The sequence below is a fragment of the Nyctibius grandis genome, chromosome 3 (genome assembly GCF_013368605.1).
Source record: "Nyctibius grandis isolate bNycGra1 chromosome 3, bNycGra1.pri, whole genome shotgun sequence".
Lineage (NCBI taxonomy): Eukaryota > Metazoa > Chordata > Aves > Nyctibiiformes > Nyctibiidae > Nyctibius > Nyctibius grandis.
Window position 1 is genome coordinate 11,063,157 of NC_090660.1, and position 17,328 is coordinate 11,080,484.

The 17,328-nt window shown below is 43.8% G+C and overlaps 1 protein-coding gene across 10 annotated transcripts in view; it reads right to left on the reverse strand.

Moving 5' to 3' along the window:
- Positions 1–17,328, reverse strand: part of ATXN1 (ataxin 1) — a 377,565-nt gene that overhangs the window by 203,509 nt on the left and 156,728 nt on the right. For 7 of the 10 annotated variants that reach the window (XM_068397238.1, XM_068397244.1, XM_068397237.1 and 4 more), the window contains 2 exons: positions 16,853–17,132; positions 10,485–10,605 (listed from right to left, as the gene is read on the reverse strand). The gene's annotated coding sequence lies outside the window, so the exon portion shown is untranslated. Of the gene's footprint in view, positions 1–10,484; positions 10,606–15,905; positions 15,988–16,852; positions 17,133–17,328 lie in introns of those variants that run through there. The other 3 variants (XM_068397236.1, XM_068397246.1, XM_068397241.1) reach the window with 3 other exon arrangements.

Here is a 17,328-nt window from a genome sequence, read left to right on the forward strand (position 1 = left end):
GAAGTGAAACTAACTATACTCAAATGGATACTGAGTAAATCCATTTGGAAAATGTGTATTTTCCTCTAATATCCTTTAGTTTGTATCTCTTTTGGTGCTACCTAAAACAAGAAGGGGTATCAATTTTCAGATAAAAGCATTATTTTTGACAGTTTTCTTTTCAGTCAAAAGCCTATTTTTTTGTGAAAATGTATCATCTCCAAAATTATCAACCAAAATACTTATTTAATTGGGTTTTTTAAAATCTACTACAGCCACATTATCATTCCAACAGTCAGTTCTTGGCAAAAAAACAGTGATACAAAAAAAAAAAAAAACCAGAAACACACACCTCACATTTTTTCACTTCATACCTTCTGTGAACTTCACTCATTCGGTGGTATGGTGCTTCATTCCTGTGCTTCTCCATAGCAGTCCAGGAATTTTTCCCTCACTGAAGAGCCTCACTCAAAATGCATACCAGGTTCAATTTCTTTTCTTTTTCTGAATGAAGTGTTTTTCAAACATTCTTTTTTGGTTTAGCTTACATTTTATCTTGGAAGTTTTGCAACCTGCTACTACAGAACTTTGCCACTGGAGCAGAGTCACAGTATGAAAACAAGAGGAAACCTAAGGAAAACTGCCCAAGCTGTTACTTTTGTCCCACCAGTATGACACGTGAAAACTGTATTACATTTTTCAAGCTTACTAACATTAACAATTTGAAGTGCTGCTATTAACTCAGTAAAAGAATTCTTTCATTAGCAGACCACATGATATGATAATAAAGTAACAGTGACCCCATTATCTCATGAACAAATGACGCAAAGGGGGTGGCTCATGCTCAGGTACAGAGAAAATAACTGAATGGTTTTTATTTTTTTTTTTAACACTGCCAGCATGTAATATTATGCAAACAAATACATGCAACTGATTTGTTAGCAATCAGCTGACAAGCCTGGAAAGCAAGATGCCTGCTGAAGAGACACTGCAGCTGGAAGCCAGAGAAGACTGGCAGAGGCACGAGGGACTGAAAATCCAATGTACAGCCAGGGAAATGGGCACCCACAGTGAAGCTGCAGAGAAGAAATAAAGGGGTTTTTCCCATGAGGAGAAGGGGAAGGCTATATGGAGTGGAAGGCTTGTCCAGGCAGATCATTGGAGTTGCAAAGCTCAGAATCCAGCTATGACTAACGAGGAAGGAAGAGAGGCAGATGAAACAAACATTCAAATTTGCAGTTCTGCAGAAAATTACTGAGGTATTGAACCCCTCTGAGCAGAAATGGCTTTTAGACACATAGAAACACACATAAAAAATCAAGCCGAAGAAAGGGCCACACACAGAGTATCGTGGAGGTAACAAACCTGGCAAGGGAGCTGTACAAGTAGGTCAGATACACAGCAGCAAGAACTGCTGAGTACGGGAGAATCTCGGCAGAGAAGTGGGTGAGGAGAAAAATTAATTGGCCAGCAATAAAAGAATAAAGTCTGGAAAAGGTTAAAAGAGGACAGAAGGATGAAAGAGCAAAATACTGCTTGGACTATATAAAGATTAGTCTAATTCACCAACACATCCACTTGAAGCACAGGAAGAACAGCAGTGACACTTGACTGAGGAACAGTTTTCATTCTCTTTTCACTTGGAGGAAAAGCCAAGCGAATGCTCAACTGTCGCAGCACCAACCAAGCAGTGTCTGATCAGCAATGCTGACCTCTGGCAACAGCTCCAAGTCCAGAGGGCCCCGACACCCTCCGGAGACCCCAGGACATATCCCATGCTCTGTCACACCACATTTATACCCACGTGGCTCCATTTACACCATCCAAGTAAGTAACAGAGGTGGGAACCAGACCTCTTATTCCACCGCTGCCTTTGGCTGAGCATCTCGGTGTGACGCACAACACGTACAGTTCACATGAAACAAGGAGCATAAAAACCTGGTTGCTGCAGCACAGGCTGTGCAGCGCCATTGGTTTCATAGAGACACTCTGGCTGAGCTGTATAAACAGCACCAAACACTGCAGCCAGCCAGCTGACAGCTCAGATGAACGCTCTTCATAGCAGAGCTGCACACGTAGCAGAAGTGTGTCTTAGTTTGCATTTCTTCCATTCCGTATAGCCAACGTGACATTCAACAAGTTTTGACTCCTTAGGTAACAGGGGCGTACTTGACTGCTGCTGTTTAATGTATTTCAGATGCTTACTATAAACCTTCTACCCACTTCAATTTTCCTTAGAGCCCTTTCTGGCTGTACTCTAACAGATAACAACATCTGGATAGTAGTGTCACGTAACAAATGTCATACTTCCACTCAGAAATTACTTTCATTCACTCAGTCACTACACACTCTATTCCCCCTGAATCTGCAGCTGAGCTGCAATCAAAATAAATTGACAGTGACCAACAAATAGTAGGACATACCCATGCCAGTTTGTATCATTCCCACACCTGAAGACCGGGCACCAGGACTGCAAACATGGAACAAAATACAGGTTTTTACTCCTTCTTCAGTCCTTCCAGTATTGTAGTATCACCAAAATGTGTTAACTCATCGGTTAGGCAGGCTTAACCCAGCTTTCAACGATAGCTTCAAGTATGTTTAATATAGCCCTCTTTGCCTACCAGTTGTCTCAAAGTTATGATAAGTAAACTTTTTTTTGAAGGGGATTTAAAATGGTGGTTTAGCATTTTATTCCAAAATGAAGCTCAGCAGAAATGGAAAGGTCTTTTGGATTTAGTTATTTTCCTTTTAATTTGGGATGTGAAGAACAGGTTGCCCAGAGAAGTTGTCGATGCCCCCACCCTGGCAGTGTTTAAGGCCAGATTGGATGAGGCTTTGAGCAACCTGATCTAGTGGAAAGGTGTCCCTGCCTGGGGCAGGGGGGGTGGAACTAGATGATCTTTAAGGTCCCTTCCAACCCAAACCATTCTATGATTCTATATATTTTAAGTCAATATATAATATACTTGTGCGCTATCCAAACACACAGTGCAATTTTAAACTATAGATTATTGGTCCATAAGATCCACCATCATCCTCTTTCCCTGTAAACTAGAACACAAACTTCAAAACACGTTACAGAGACAGCACTGCCGTGTCACTTATCTCCCCACAACTACCTTAATTAACTGTCAAGTTCACAAAGGAAATCACAAGTGATTTCCAAAATTGTGTCATCAATAACAAAAATATCAGGCCAGATCACAGCAGAGATCCAAGAAAATTTAGCAAGACCAGTAGCAGGAAACCTGAAACTCATCCCTGATTCAAAGAGGAGACAGACAAGACCTAAGCAAAGAGGTGAAGCAGCTTCGCAGTTCTGCAAACGAGGAGATGTAAAGGAAAAAGCGTTTGCCCAGATACACCAGTTCATCTTTGGCTATTCCATCAGCAAGTGTTGCTCACAGAGGAGTCAGGCCAACATGGCCCAGGGTAGTTGGTGGGGAAAAAGGGAAAGAGAATCCTGAGGAAAGAAACACAAGATCTAGGAAGTATTAGTTCTCTCATTTTGTAACCAAGTAAGGGGGAAGGTACCATTTCATTTGGGTGTCAGGGAGACAACAGCAGTTATCAGCAGAGAAATCTCTACTGTATGTTAATGAGTTGGGTTTTGTTTGTTTTAAACCAGACACTCAAATCTTAAGACACAGTAAGCAATTAAAATCTTGTATTAACTGAAAGATCACTTTCGCAATATTCATACAGTGGTCTTTTACTTGCATAAATATTGATAGAAATATCCGTATCGGTGTCTCTGGGGCCAAACATTTTACTCAAAAGTTCAATCTTAACAAGGAACATTGCCTCTTCTTGCTGAGGGAAGAAAATACCACAGACCAAATCTGCAGTCCATAGGCACAATCTCTTCTGAAATCATAGGCAATGCTGCCTGAGTAGAGTCTGAGTCTTTGGGGAAATGCTGCTAAGCCCAAACAGGAAGGTGAACAGAGGGTGGTTTGGACAATTCACAGGTGGACAGACCACCTGAGCAGGTGGTTGAAGACCAGCCCAAATCATCACCAGTAACTCTCTGGCTGACTCTGTAAAAGGACTCTGACACTGCAGCTTGGGATGCAGGTTCCCTCCCACAACAGCTATAATGGTTTGTAGAAGCATTCATCAAGGGACAACTCCCAGGTGTGCAAGTGAACCTTTCAGATCACAGGTGGGGCATTCTGCTCATGGTAGTATTTCCTTTCTGATTCTTACAGAGGATTTCTGTTTTTAGCAATGCCTATACAGCACTACCTGAGATACCTTGAGTCATTAAAAAAAAATAAATAGGATAAAAAATAAATATAAAAATTGAAAAATGGTTCAATGACCTTCTGTTGGGTTTTAATTGCTTATTTTATTGTGCTCCCTACTTACTGCATTTTATAAAATGCAAAATTTTATCTTTTTACCCTCTTGTATCTTTGCTTTTAAAACGTGACACGTTCCGTAGGGGAAAAAAGATCCAAAAAGCAAAACGGAACTTATTTTTGTATTAAAAAAATTTTTTAAATAATCACCCAAGCTACAGTAAACGTACAGACAGATAGAACGTAATTGTGTTTGTATTTGAATTCTGTACTTCAAGCCACCTTTGATCAACTTGATTAATATTCCTTTCAAAAGATTTTATAGCTGGTGTACTTCATGAACACAATTAAGTAGATTAATCTGTTCCGAATTCTATGTTTCATAAAATTACTGTTCCTCTGATTAATTTTACAAAAAACACATGTAACTACGTACAAATGCATTTTTCTCATTGATAAAACAAGCCTGTGACACAGCTTCGAGCACTGGCCAAGAGATACCATTATGAATATCTAATAAATCATCAAGCCTGGTGATGCAATGTCGTGTGAGCTAATACACAAAATACTACACTTCTTATTCAACTAAAAGAAAAAAACAGCCCAATTCTCAGCTTACAGCGCCAGATCGGCTAAAATGCAATTCTTCAGGTATCAGTATCTGGGATAATGCCACCAGCTAGTCAAAAGTGACTGCAGCTGATCCACAAACCTTCCTCTACTGAAGTCAACAACACAATTTAAATCAGATTCAATAGCACGGTTTCACACACTTGAGTTTCAGAGACACTGGGTCTGACCAGGACCCATCTGCCTCCTGATCTGCAGGAGAGACTCACTTGGACCTTACCAGGACTGCCATGAGCAGACTGGAGGCACTTCACCCATAAATCCCCTCGCCTGGCGCTGTAGCTCAGCGCCGCTGAACTCAGGTACCCTCTAGGAACACTGCAATGTTGTAATTAGCAGCGAGGCTTGTAACGCATTCCGCTGCCAGAAACAAGGGTTGCTGTGGCCACTAGAGTAAAAGAATGTGAAAAGGGATTGGGAAAGAATAAAGACAGTCAGGTAACAGTAGAGAAAACACAGTGATAATTTATTTAAGTATCTCATACTAAAACAACACAACAATCACCAGTATCAGCTGAACTGCCAAATAGATATTACAAGAAAATAGTGAGGTTTTTTTTTTAAAGAATAAAATTTCCTTTAAAACAGATTATTTCAGTGGAGGGGAGAAATGATACACAGAAGCTACCTCTGACACAAGCTTTTACTTCCTAATGACTAAATTGTGTCAGGCTTCGTTTTGATTTTTGGAAAAATGATGTATTGAACATCCTGTTTGCAGTGCAACAGTAATCTAAACCCTTCTTTTATTTTTTGGCAAATGCTGCACATCACTCACGTTAAGCTTACCATTAAGGGTGAACTGTTAACATGTCTTAGTGTGGTTTCAATGTTCCTATGGCAAGGCTAAACAGCATTTAGAAAACAATGATATCCCCAGGCCCGCACTGTAGTTTCTGAAGCACGGCATTCTGCTCAACGAGCTCATCACTGTTAAGTAACTCATCAGAAAATAAAGAGGGAATTATCAAATGGGAATTGCCAAGTAATTAGTTCTCTGAAGCAGATGACATGCAACTGTTAAGGGGAGGGGCTTCCCTGTTAGTCATATGTCAGAGTAGAGCCTACTAATCTGTAAATAAAAATGCATTACATATCATTAGTGCTATGGGTTTTTAACCACTAGTGGTACATGGAGAATAAATTTACAACTTCTTCAGTGCAATAATCCACAAGGATTTTTTCTTTTTCTCTTGCATACAGTGAATTTTCAAACCATTCTAGATCTACTTGCTGTCAGATTATCTGGGGAAAGCTATGAACACGGCACAGTACCAGAGAGGGGATGTGCTCAGGGGCTAAGGAAGAGGAGAAACGCATTTACTATCATATTAATTTGAAAAATCACTCCCTACTCAGCTACTACACATGGCACTGAAAAGGAACTGCACCAATGAGAAAATACTCACTAGCATCAAAATTCTGAGCACAGTAAAGGAGGATTAAGTCTGCTTTTTGTAATTATCCTTCTCCAGCAAAGTCTGACTTCAAGTAGCTGGCCTCACAGAAATATTAAATTTACAAAACTACTAGGGCCTTCACGCGTGGGTACCTGACAAACAAAAATGTGGTAACAGTCACAACCACACTCCAATACGAGTGAGAAACACTTTAACATTTCTCCTTTTTATAGAGTGAAGAGCGACTCAATAAATCCTTAAGCCAGGTTTTCAGCTAGTCCCAAAATAGGTTGATCACTGCTAAGTAACTGATCAGAAAATAAAGAAGGAATTATCAAACTTGGGGTTTGCCTCCATCGCAGTATCTCACCACGAGAAACCCTTCAGCTAACACACTCAAATGCAGATGCTGCCACTTGGGCTAACTTTCAACCAAAACTATACCCCTGGTACCAAGGGCTGACTTTCACCCAAAGGCATACCCCTGCTGCTGAGGCACAGCAAAACCCACCGGCACACCCCTGCCCAGCACCCACAGCCGAGAGAAGGCAGGAGGAGGGCACGCACAGATGCTGAGGGTTATACACGACTGCAAGTCACATCTAGTCATCTCTCCACTTTTGGCCCTCAGCACGTAGAAGTTCTCCGTTTCTGTAATATTTACTCATGACATCCGAAAGCCCATACTTTGAAGCATAGCTAACAAGTTACAGTGCATGGGACAGCAAGACTCTTGTTCCATTCGCAGATACACCATTTCAAAACAGAAGTTGGAAGGTGCATCAAACCTCATGTCTTGGCTTATATCTCATTATGAGCATGAGCCTTGTGTTTTTATGTAGACAGATTACTACACCCAACTCCATTTACATTTCAGACCATGTTACAACACTTGCAATGTCAGACATCAGACCTTCAGCATCTGCTGAAGGAACAACAGAGTAAAAACATGAAAGGTCAGGGCTGAGGTGAGGAGGCAGGGCTGAGGGGTCGGCAAGCCCTCATATCTAAGACGTCAGTCTGCACTCATGTCGCTTCATTTAATTTACCACAGAGTTATTCACTTACAAAACAAACAATTAAAAAGAAAAATTATTTCTAATTACTACCCAATTATACCTAGTTCACATCTCCATTTCACTTGTACTATTAATACGTTCAAAATCTCCATCGCCTACCTTCTTTTAGCCCTACAGCCATTGTAGGCCTTCGTAAACAGTAAGAGAGGGAAGAAATAAAACCAGCTATGATAAAAGGACACTGATATGGCAATCAAAAAAAATGCAATTAAACACACTAATATAGAGACACAGTAGCTCTTTTTACATTCACTACAAAGTATTTTAAAAGGACAGATTGTTGTACATTTACAGAAAGCTGTAGCCAGAAGTCTGCATAAAACAGAAATTATGTCTTTATGTAAAAAATAAGCCACATTAGGTAGCATACAGACATACTTATGGAAAATTCAGAAAAAAAAAAAATTTCTTACAGATGTGCTGTGGCTGTAAATTCAACCCGATACTATAATATGATTAATAGATATCAAGTGACTCAACAGTGGAAAAGATTAAAAAAAAACTCTTTAGCTGTTAAAATGTCCAGCGTCTCATGCAAAATCCTCTCAACACAATTGTTTAAAAGAAAGCATTGAGTCACTTGCCTACGTGGAAGGAGGCAGTGCACACTGAACAAATAACAATAACTCTATTTTTTGTAGAGCGGGCTAAAATTAACTAAAGTCATGATTTTAAAAAAAAAAAAAAAAAAAGTTGTACCTCTGTTTATTTGTTTTAATTTTATTTTTACTAATCCTCGTGTCCTGATTCAGGCAAGATGCTTAGCAGGCTCTGCAAGAATGCTGCTTGAACTGGAAGGGTAAGCATGCCTGGAGCTCACACACAACAGCAACTTTACTCCCTGAAGCCACACGATTCCTCACGCGGGTAAAGCCATGAACGCATGTGTAGGGACATTAGGCCTAAAGTAAGGTTTCTGAGATCTCATTTTGGATGTGCTCAAACATGCCCGATGTTCAGTCCCTCTGACAGACTCTGCGGTAAAAACTCAGGTCTGCCTAAAACACAGCAGAGCTGTTGCCGCCTTCGCTCTGAAACAAATGCGAAAGCCGGAAAGACGACGGGTCTTAGCGTGCGATGCTCTATCTCGAGCTGTGAAACCTATCTGTGGCTGCTTGCTGCACGGCGCTGGGTCACGTTTCTTTCACGTGTTACTACTGTGAGCGAGCTCCCCACTGTTACATTCCGTGACAGCGGGAACGTTTGTAAGCGGGCAGGCTGTACTCCAGTAACTTCTATTTCACTTATTTAGTTTTAAAGTAGGCCTGATTTTGATCGTTCCCTAGAGAAAATGAGGACTAACTAATGAGGCCAACAGAGGTACCCCAACCTCAGTGACTAAAATGTCCAACAAGAGAAGAAGCCAAAACAAATCTGATCTAAGGTTCAAAAAAACACCATACTTTAAGCAGCACTGGTACAGAAAAAAATCAGCATAGTACTATTTTCCTGTCATGCCTCTGCACTAGACTTAACTAGGTTACCTTTTTTATCCAAAATGTTTGCTTAACATCTAATATATTCTTTCTCATATAATTGCAGGAAATGCCAGATGCTAAAATATTTGAGGTGTCTTAGCAATACATCATGGATAACACAGTTTGATTATTCATAGGCTTTGACCACTACACTATAAACAATTACTTCTTCTAATTAAGAGAGAGAAGCCTTTCCTGTAGTAATAATTTCTGCAACTAAATACAATTTCATACAATCTAAACTAATTCCAAAAAAAAAAAAAAAATGCTTTGTGGAAATGTTAATGTCATAACAAAAAGCTTCCTTCTATTTTACCTCCCATGTCAATAGCTGCTACCAAGTCAGTTTTCTTCCAAAACTGAAAGACAAAATGTGTCAGCACACGGGCACTTTGTCTGGTTTTTCACTCTCAAGAAATTCTTACTGCTCCAAAAAGATATAGTGGTTACAATCCACCCCCACCATTCAAGTTCATTTGTAAACTGTAACAGGCATGTCTTTGCATGTAACTACTTGCTTAGACAATTTTCCTTTAAAGCACAGCACCCTTCCTCCCAGCCACAATGACATCTAAATTATGTGCTACATACTTCTCTATGACACGCTGTACACATTAAAAAGTTATTCTGCAACGGAGACTTTCTGATCAGCCCCTCATAAACAGAACACTATAGTAATTAAGTTTTCTGGCTGTAAATAGAAAATAAAATTCCTTTGATTTTCTCCAAGTAACCACTACATTTCCTTTTCTTTTATATAAAGACACAGGCAATTTTCTTATGACCCTTTATCTTTTTTTTTTAAGCATTAGCAGTATTGCCAATCCCAAGCACTCAAAAATCATTTAACAGGTCCAAAAAAACAGGCTGGCTTAATGACAATCAGATTAAAGAAATAAAATGTATGTTCTTTTTATTGGCAGTACGATCGTTGAGCCTTGAAACTTGTTTTTTTCAAGGTATTCTCCACAACCATACGGGAAGGAGAGAGAGAGGAGAGGGAGAGCAGACTGATATGTGTGCACTATTACATCCTGTCTGGCTATGGCATTCCAGGGAAAAAACATAAATCAGAAGAATTTAAAACATTCCTCAAACCAGAGTAAAAGACACCCAGGCACGCCAGTAGTGACTTGTTATCCTGGGAAATATCCTTACGCCAGACACAGTTTAATGCACAGGAGGAACTCAAGACACTGGAAAAGTCAAGCAGGCTGCAAGAAACATGAACCATTAAAAACGTTCAGGAAGGAAGGAAGTGCAGGAAAGATTTATACAATTTTACACATGGCATTTTACAACAAAAATCACAACCTGTAAACTTTTCCATTCATACTATCATCTTTTAGTAACTGAATATGCTCCAACCTGAGGTGAGCGTAAAACCACTCATCTGGAACCCACTGTCCTGTAAGTCACCGAACTGAGTCACCAGTTAATGGAGTTTTTCCGACGAGAGATTCTCAAGGACCTCTACTGCCAGGCAAGGGAAGTACAAACCTATCACAGGTAGGTAACCATACAGACACCAGTAAGGTGTCCATGCTGATTCCAGCCCAGAGCAGACAGTGTTCACTTGTTAGAGGAAATAAAAAGCATTGTATTTCTCACCTTATTGGCAGTGCATATCTGTACGGTGAAGACAAAAATGAAGGTGGTCACTGTCCTACAGGGGTCAAGAATAAATTCACAGCTTGTATTGCTTGCCCATCTGGCTTGGCCTGCGATGTGACTGTTGATCCAGGAGTTGAGGAGACAGAAACCAAAATAAAAAGAAACAAAAACACAGTTAAGAATCAAACCATTTACAAGATGCTAAGACATCCTAACGAAGACTGAGAGAGACTGCTTTTGCTACTACTCAAGCACAAATAAACTATAGATTTAATCCTGCAGACAGAGCACATACAGTAGAGAGCAGAGCCCATTTATTCAAACTGAGTGCTCTTTTCCTAAATGTGATCTTAATGAGGTGAAGAATCATAAGCGAGTTGAGATGACTGTCTTCACTGCCAACAGAACATATTTTATTTGAGGAGGGGCATCATCCAGAAAACATACCGCTGCAACTACTACTATTAGGTGAAAAATAATCAGCTTTGGGAATGTGACATTACCTTCTGTACTATTTTGTCATTAATGGTGGTATGCCAGAGTCTATGTACATTACTGCAAATTCCCAAATATATAAACAAAGGAAAACTCTACCAATGTGATTTTTTTTTCTATTTCTGTATTTTTGCTCTGTAAAATTACGAAAAGCCAGCACTGAATTTCTGCTGACATCACATATTAAACAAAATACATTTTGCTTTTTCACTTGGAATCTCACCAAATATTTTTATCACTCTTGGGACAATAAAAGGATTTAGTTGGACCATTTCTCCCTCACTGAGAAGCGTTTTTGTTGTTTCAGTTCATAAGCGTACTTATTCGTTCCTATTTATGGAAGGATTTACACACATACTTAACTCTAGATAGGTTCTTTAATCAATCCTCATTCAGCAAAATCCTCACTGGGACACATACTAAAGTAACTTTGCACACTGGGACCAATGCACACACACACAGATTTGCATGTGTTGTACAACCACCCCAGACTACAGCTTTGGGGAAAAAAAAAAAACAAACATGAAGCATTACATTCTCAACATATGCACTGAGATGAAAAAGGAATTAATGGTCATTGATCTGGTTTTTGTCTTTTTGCAAAAGTCAGGAGTCTGCCAAGTTTCTTGCATTTTAAAACATTAGTCATGTATCAGCTCAGCCAAAACCAAGTAAAACTCTTCAGCTTCCTTATATAAAGAATGTAAACCACTGAACAAGACTCCATTTATCCAAATACCTATTTACGCATTTATTGCACTTAGAGCCTTGCATAAAAGCAAAATGAAAGGATGTGGTCAGGATTTTCAGTTTGCAAAGCTTAGGCTATTGAAGTCACTGGAATATAGCACGTCATTTCTTTGCAATGAAATATTTACCTGTGCCAAGCCTATCGTACTTCTGTTTCTGATGCTAATTATATATTTATTTGTTAAAGCAGAGCTGGTTACAGCAGTCTCGGAAGAGCCCTACAACTAAACCTGTTATCTGCACCCTGTGAATCACACACGCTGTACCTGTACGGTCCTCCAAAGCAGCCAAATCATTCACAACCCGTACGCCCAGCTGAGGCTGTCACACAGCCCGACTTCTCTCAAGCGGCATCAGCGTGAGCTGCCTCACACGCTGGAGTAGGTTTGCAGCCAGCCAGTGCTTCAGACCATCTCTGCCGTTCTGACAGGCACTTCCTTCAGAGCCTGCCATACCTCTTTATTGCGTTTCCCCTTCAATTAGTGCACCACAACAAAAGCAGCACACTCTGAACAATGACAACGACAATCCTGACTGCCATCTACTAAGACGTGCTACTAAACTTCAGCAAGGGGAAAATGAGGCCCTGATTTTGTTTCACTAGCTACATTACTAAACCAAATTATTTTTAAATTCTAATGTTCAAATCCTTAGTTGCTTTTCAGGCAACTGCATTTAAGTGTCTATTTTCTTAATTAACAGGAAACTAGGCCACTGGATCTATTACATAAAAATTTTTGTTAAGTGAAATTCCAGGTCTCTTGTAAATGGTTTTTAAAACAAGACTAGTTTTTTTTCAACCTTTCTAAATAAATTCAATCAGGCCAGAATAGCAAGGGAGGAAGTTACACTGTTTATTTTTAAGTCTTTTAACGATGTATATATGGCCTTTTTGAAAATAATTACTTTCTAATGCTCTCAGTCACACAGGTAATTTATCTTACAACAAAATACGTACAAGCAGCATGCGGCACACAAAGGCTCACTCTAGAGGAGTCGTCCTCCATGCGATTATTGCACTCCCTCCAGCCCGTCCTCCTAACAGGCTCCTCTATTTCAAGCCACCTCCTCGGTACGGAGGCCCAAGACGGAGGCGGTCGTGCCGAGCAGAGGATATTCTCTCCTAACGAGAAGGGCGAGTTAGTCGCAGCACTGAAAAGCTGCACTGTGGGTGTAAGAAACTGCCCGCAAACTCCCGGTCCCCTCACCCCTCCGAGGGGAAACGCCCCTGCTCGGCAGGCAGGCTGAGACCTGCAAACTCATCACACTGAACCCAAGACCGCCAGCTGCCTGGCACCGCAAGAGCTGAACCACCGACAGGCATTTCTCATTACCTCCTCCAGCTCCGGTGCTTTACCAACAGAGCGATTAAAATATCTATTTTACTGAGATATTTCTGGGTTGCATTATGTTCCAGCCTGGTACTACAAGCGCTCGGGAGCTGTGGGTGCTGATGATTTCTCATCACTGAGACATGAAATCCTCCGGGCCAAGTTCAATATTAGGGTAAGTGCACGCAAGATTAGTGACTGGAATAGGGGTGTTAACCACTTCTGCAAACGCTTAACACAGCTCCTTAATCAGGCAAAAATCCTATTTAAGCCCACAGTGCTTTTTGCCGTAAAAAGATACAGAGAAAATAACGGTGATACGCAGCAGAACACTTTCTGAGCTCTGTTACTCTACTACACGCCTGGATTAAGTCCAATAAATGGAGTTATTCTAGATATACACCCATGTAAGTGGCTCACAATCCCGTCCCCTGGAGTCACTCCAGATTTATGACATTAGAACAGAGTGCCAAATTTGGTGCCTTTAAAAAATTATACCTACGTTTGTGTAAAAGTGGCTCCAAAGAGCGGTGTCCAAACGCTGGGAATGAAGACAAATACACATTCCTTGGTTAAATACATTTTTAAGAGCAGTACGCAGTTCGAAGCTAATCAGCCCATATATTTTTTCAAGATATTACTAACTTTGTGGCAGAAAGTCTCCCGCTCTATGGCTGTAGTATTTTGATGGGCACCAATAACAAAAAAAAAAACCAATATCAGAAAGAAGTTATTTACTGATGAGAAAATTGTTTTTAATATTACATACCTATTTTTTTATCACGAGAAAATGAAGTCAGCTTTCACCTAAAACACAAAAGGGCCTAGACCTTGCTAAGATCTATGAAGAGGCTTAACAAACCTAAGCGATGATAGTGATATCAGGTATCGCTGATTTTAATTTTACTTGCCAGAAGGTGTAAAGTACAGCACATGAGTGGAGAAGAACAAGCCTGTGGCCTAAAGTACGAATGCTGGAATGGGAACTGTTACAAACTCACAAACACTGTTACAGCCACCAAACAGTTAAAGCAGCCAGCCAGCAAAAAAAAAAAAAAAAAAAAAAGGAAAACTCCAAAGAAACTTTGATGCAAGCTTTTATAAGCCAAGAGCATTTTTACAAAGTACCACACCTTCGTCAATTTGCTAATAACAAACGCAAGTGGAACCGACAAGGTGGCTACCTGCTAAGCGTGCCACGTACTGTCCCATCTGCCTGATACAGTGGGCAAAGAACACCCTTCCTGAGAAGTTCAGCCATTAGGAAACCACCGCCAGCATCCTTCGATTTTCGGCAACCCTGAGGCGGTGGCCGTACGCCACCAACGCGGCACACGCAGGGCTGGTGGTAGCCGGGTGGGTTGCCCGCCAGCCGCACACACACCTGACTGGCCGGTGAACACCGTCTGTTACCATGGCAGCCTGATCTAATTACGTGACTGATCAGGGCTGGAGTAAGTGCGCTGAAAGGCTACGCCGCTGACATGTCGCTACATGATGAGAGAGACAGACAGACAGGCGAGCACGGAGGAAAACCTATCGACCTCTGCCTTATGAAAAAAGTGAGCAGATTACAGCCACCCTTTAAAAAACTGCTGCCCATAAAATACCGGGCTGGTTTTACGAACAAATTAGGTGCAATAACGTGCAATTACAACTTACTATTATCTTGCAGCATCGCAAAAATAACTACGGCGTAATATTTTCCCCGGCCATTCTCAATTTCCCTCTCCCTCATTCATAACCCCTGCTCTGTATCACAAAACCAAACCATCTCCATCACCCGAACAGAAATAGATTAACGCAAAGCCAGGATTTTCCTTTAGGGAAAGGCTTCATTCGAAACTGAAATTAAAAGTCCTTGACTTCTCGGTGTGTAAGCAGAGTAATTCACTATGCCTGACCACATCTGACGTGTAAACTAACCATTACTGCATAAAATACATAACCATGAGTGTTAAAGTGTAACCTGCGTTACAGAATATGAATTTCTTTACCATATGAAAGGGAAAAGGTCTCCGGCAAAGGTCATCTACCTGCACCCTTGCTGATCTCTGTACAGAAAACATTTGTAAGGAGGAAGGTTTTACAAACGCGGATTTCTTCGTCTGGGCATAACAGGAATGCTTAAAATTTTTCCCCAATTCTATCTGGAGTTCGGGCTCCCGGGGGAGAGATGCTGCTCGGAGGAGTCCCTATTACACAGCATACGGTAAACAAAATAAAAATAGCCTGTCGCTCCCGTTATCTACACAGTGCATTATATAACGGGCTTCCGTCTTGTTTTCTTTTCTATTATTACTCCCCAGTAATTCCTCCTCTTCAATAACATGTAAATCGCTCCCAATTCTGTCATTATATTATCATCGCTATTACTATTACAGTAGGAGCTAACGTTTTCCAGCACGCTTTAATTTAGACTTTAATATTCTCAGGAATTGCACCGAGAGATCCAGCACCCACAAAACATACACGAGGTCATTTATTTTTCTGCCAGTAAATTGCGATACCTTGGGGGAGAGCGGGGGGGAAAAAACACCCAAAACCCCAAACCCCCACAACGCAACCACTCATCCCGACCCAAGCACCCCGAGGCGGAGCGGGGAAGGGGGTCGGTGAGCGGCAGGAGGGCAGCGGCTGCCGCTGGTGGCCAGCGGAGCCCCGGGGCGGCGGCGAACCCCGGCCCCGCTCCCCCGGCGGGGCACCTCGGGACGCCGCCGGCCTGACACCGCCGCCGCGGGCGGCAGCCCCCCGCTTCCTCCACTCCGCTCCCCCGGGCCCTCCCGCCCCGTCCCTCCGGCGGCGCTGCCCCTCCCGCCCCCGCTCCCCCGGCCGGCAGTACCGGGTGGCGTCTGCAGCCGGCCTGGGCCCTGAGTGAAGCGGAACGGGGCTGCTGCCGGGCACATCCCAGCCCCAGCGCCGCCTCCTCCGCCGCCGCCGCCGCCTCCTCCTCCTCGCTTCATTCACCCTCCGGCAGCCGCCCAGCCCCGTACTACATACGCCGTACGGCGGCGACCGGCCCCGCCGGCACCCGGCCCCGCGCTGCGCCCCGCCGGGCCCGCCCGGCGCACACGCACCGCACGGCCCCCCCGCACCGCGCGGCCACACGCACGCACGCACGCGCGCACACACGCGCACCCGCCGTGTCGCCACACGCACGGCGCGCACACACACACACACACACACACGCGCGCAGACACCGCACCCCACACACACACGCACAGTCTCACACGCACCCTGAGGCCGCCGCACCGGGGGCAGCCGCGGCTCGCAAAATGCCCCCCCGTCCCCGCGGCCATCCGCACCCCGCCCGGGCCGGGGGGTGGGCGGGGGTGAGGAAGGAGGAAAGAGCCGGGCAGGGGGACACGGGGCTGTACGAGCGGCTCCCTCCGCGGGGCTACCCCAGCCCCACCGCCCGGCCCCGGTCCCCGGCTCCCGCGGCGGGGCGCACCGTGTCCCCGCACCCCCGCCCCCGCTCCCTCCGCCGGCGCCCTCGGCCATTTCGCGGCCGCCCCACCTCGCTCCCTTCCTCCCTCCCCTGAGGCCGGGCCCAGGCCCGCGGCGGCAGCGCCTGCAGGCCGGGCCGGGCCGGGCTGTGGCGGGCCGGGGGCGACCGCAGCCAGGCGGGCTATAGCCCCGCGGCAGGGTGGGCAGTGCGCTACCCTTCCCCCCCGGCCCCGTGTTTTTCCAGCTGGAAATCGCCGGCGGTTTGCAGTCTAAACAAGGGAAGAAGCCGGGGGAGGCGGGGGGGCGAGACAGAAAGCAGAGGAGGAAGAAAAAGCCACTTACTGTAAAGTGTCAGTGGAGGTGGGGTTGGCGGGGGGGGTCAGAGAGAGACTCGCACACAAATGTCTTCCTAGCTGATCACGGGGCTTGGGTCTGCTTTTTTGTTTGTTTGGGTTTTTTCCTTCCCCCTGCAGTGACACAGGTCCGGGATGTCTCCAGCACTGTAGTAGAAATGATGTCTGCGGTACGGCGCTCGCTCTCTCTCCTCTCTCCAGCATGTAAATGGGTAATAGAAGCCAAATATGGAGCAGTTGGCTGCCTCTGCAACAGCTCAAGGATCCTACTTCATGCAAAAGAGAAGGGGGGGGAGAAGGGAGGAGGAGGAGGAGGCAAGGCAACACTCTGGCAGGCGGCCAAGAGAGCCACACAGATTATTGCATACGCGCAGCACCGCCGGGCCAAGGCGGCCTTAACCCTTTGCGGGGCCGCCGCACGCTGCCCGGGGCCGGCGGCGACGGGCCCGGGGAGCGGGCGGGGAA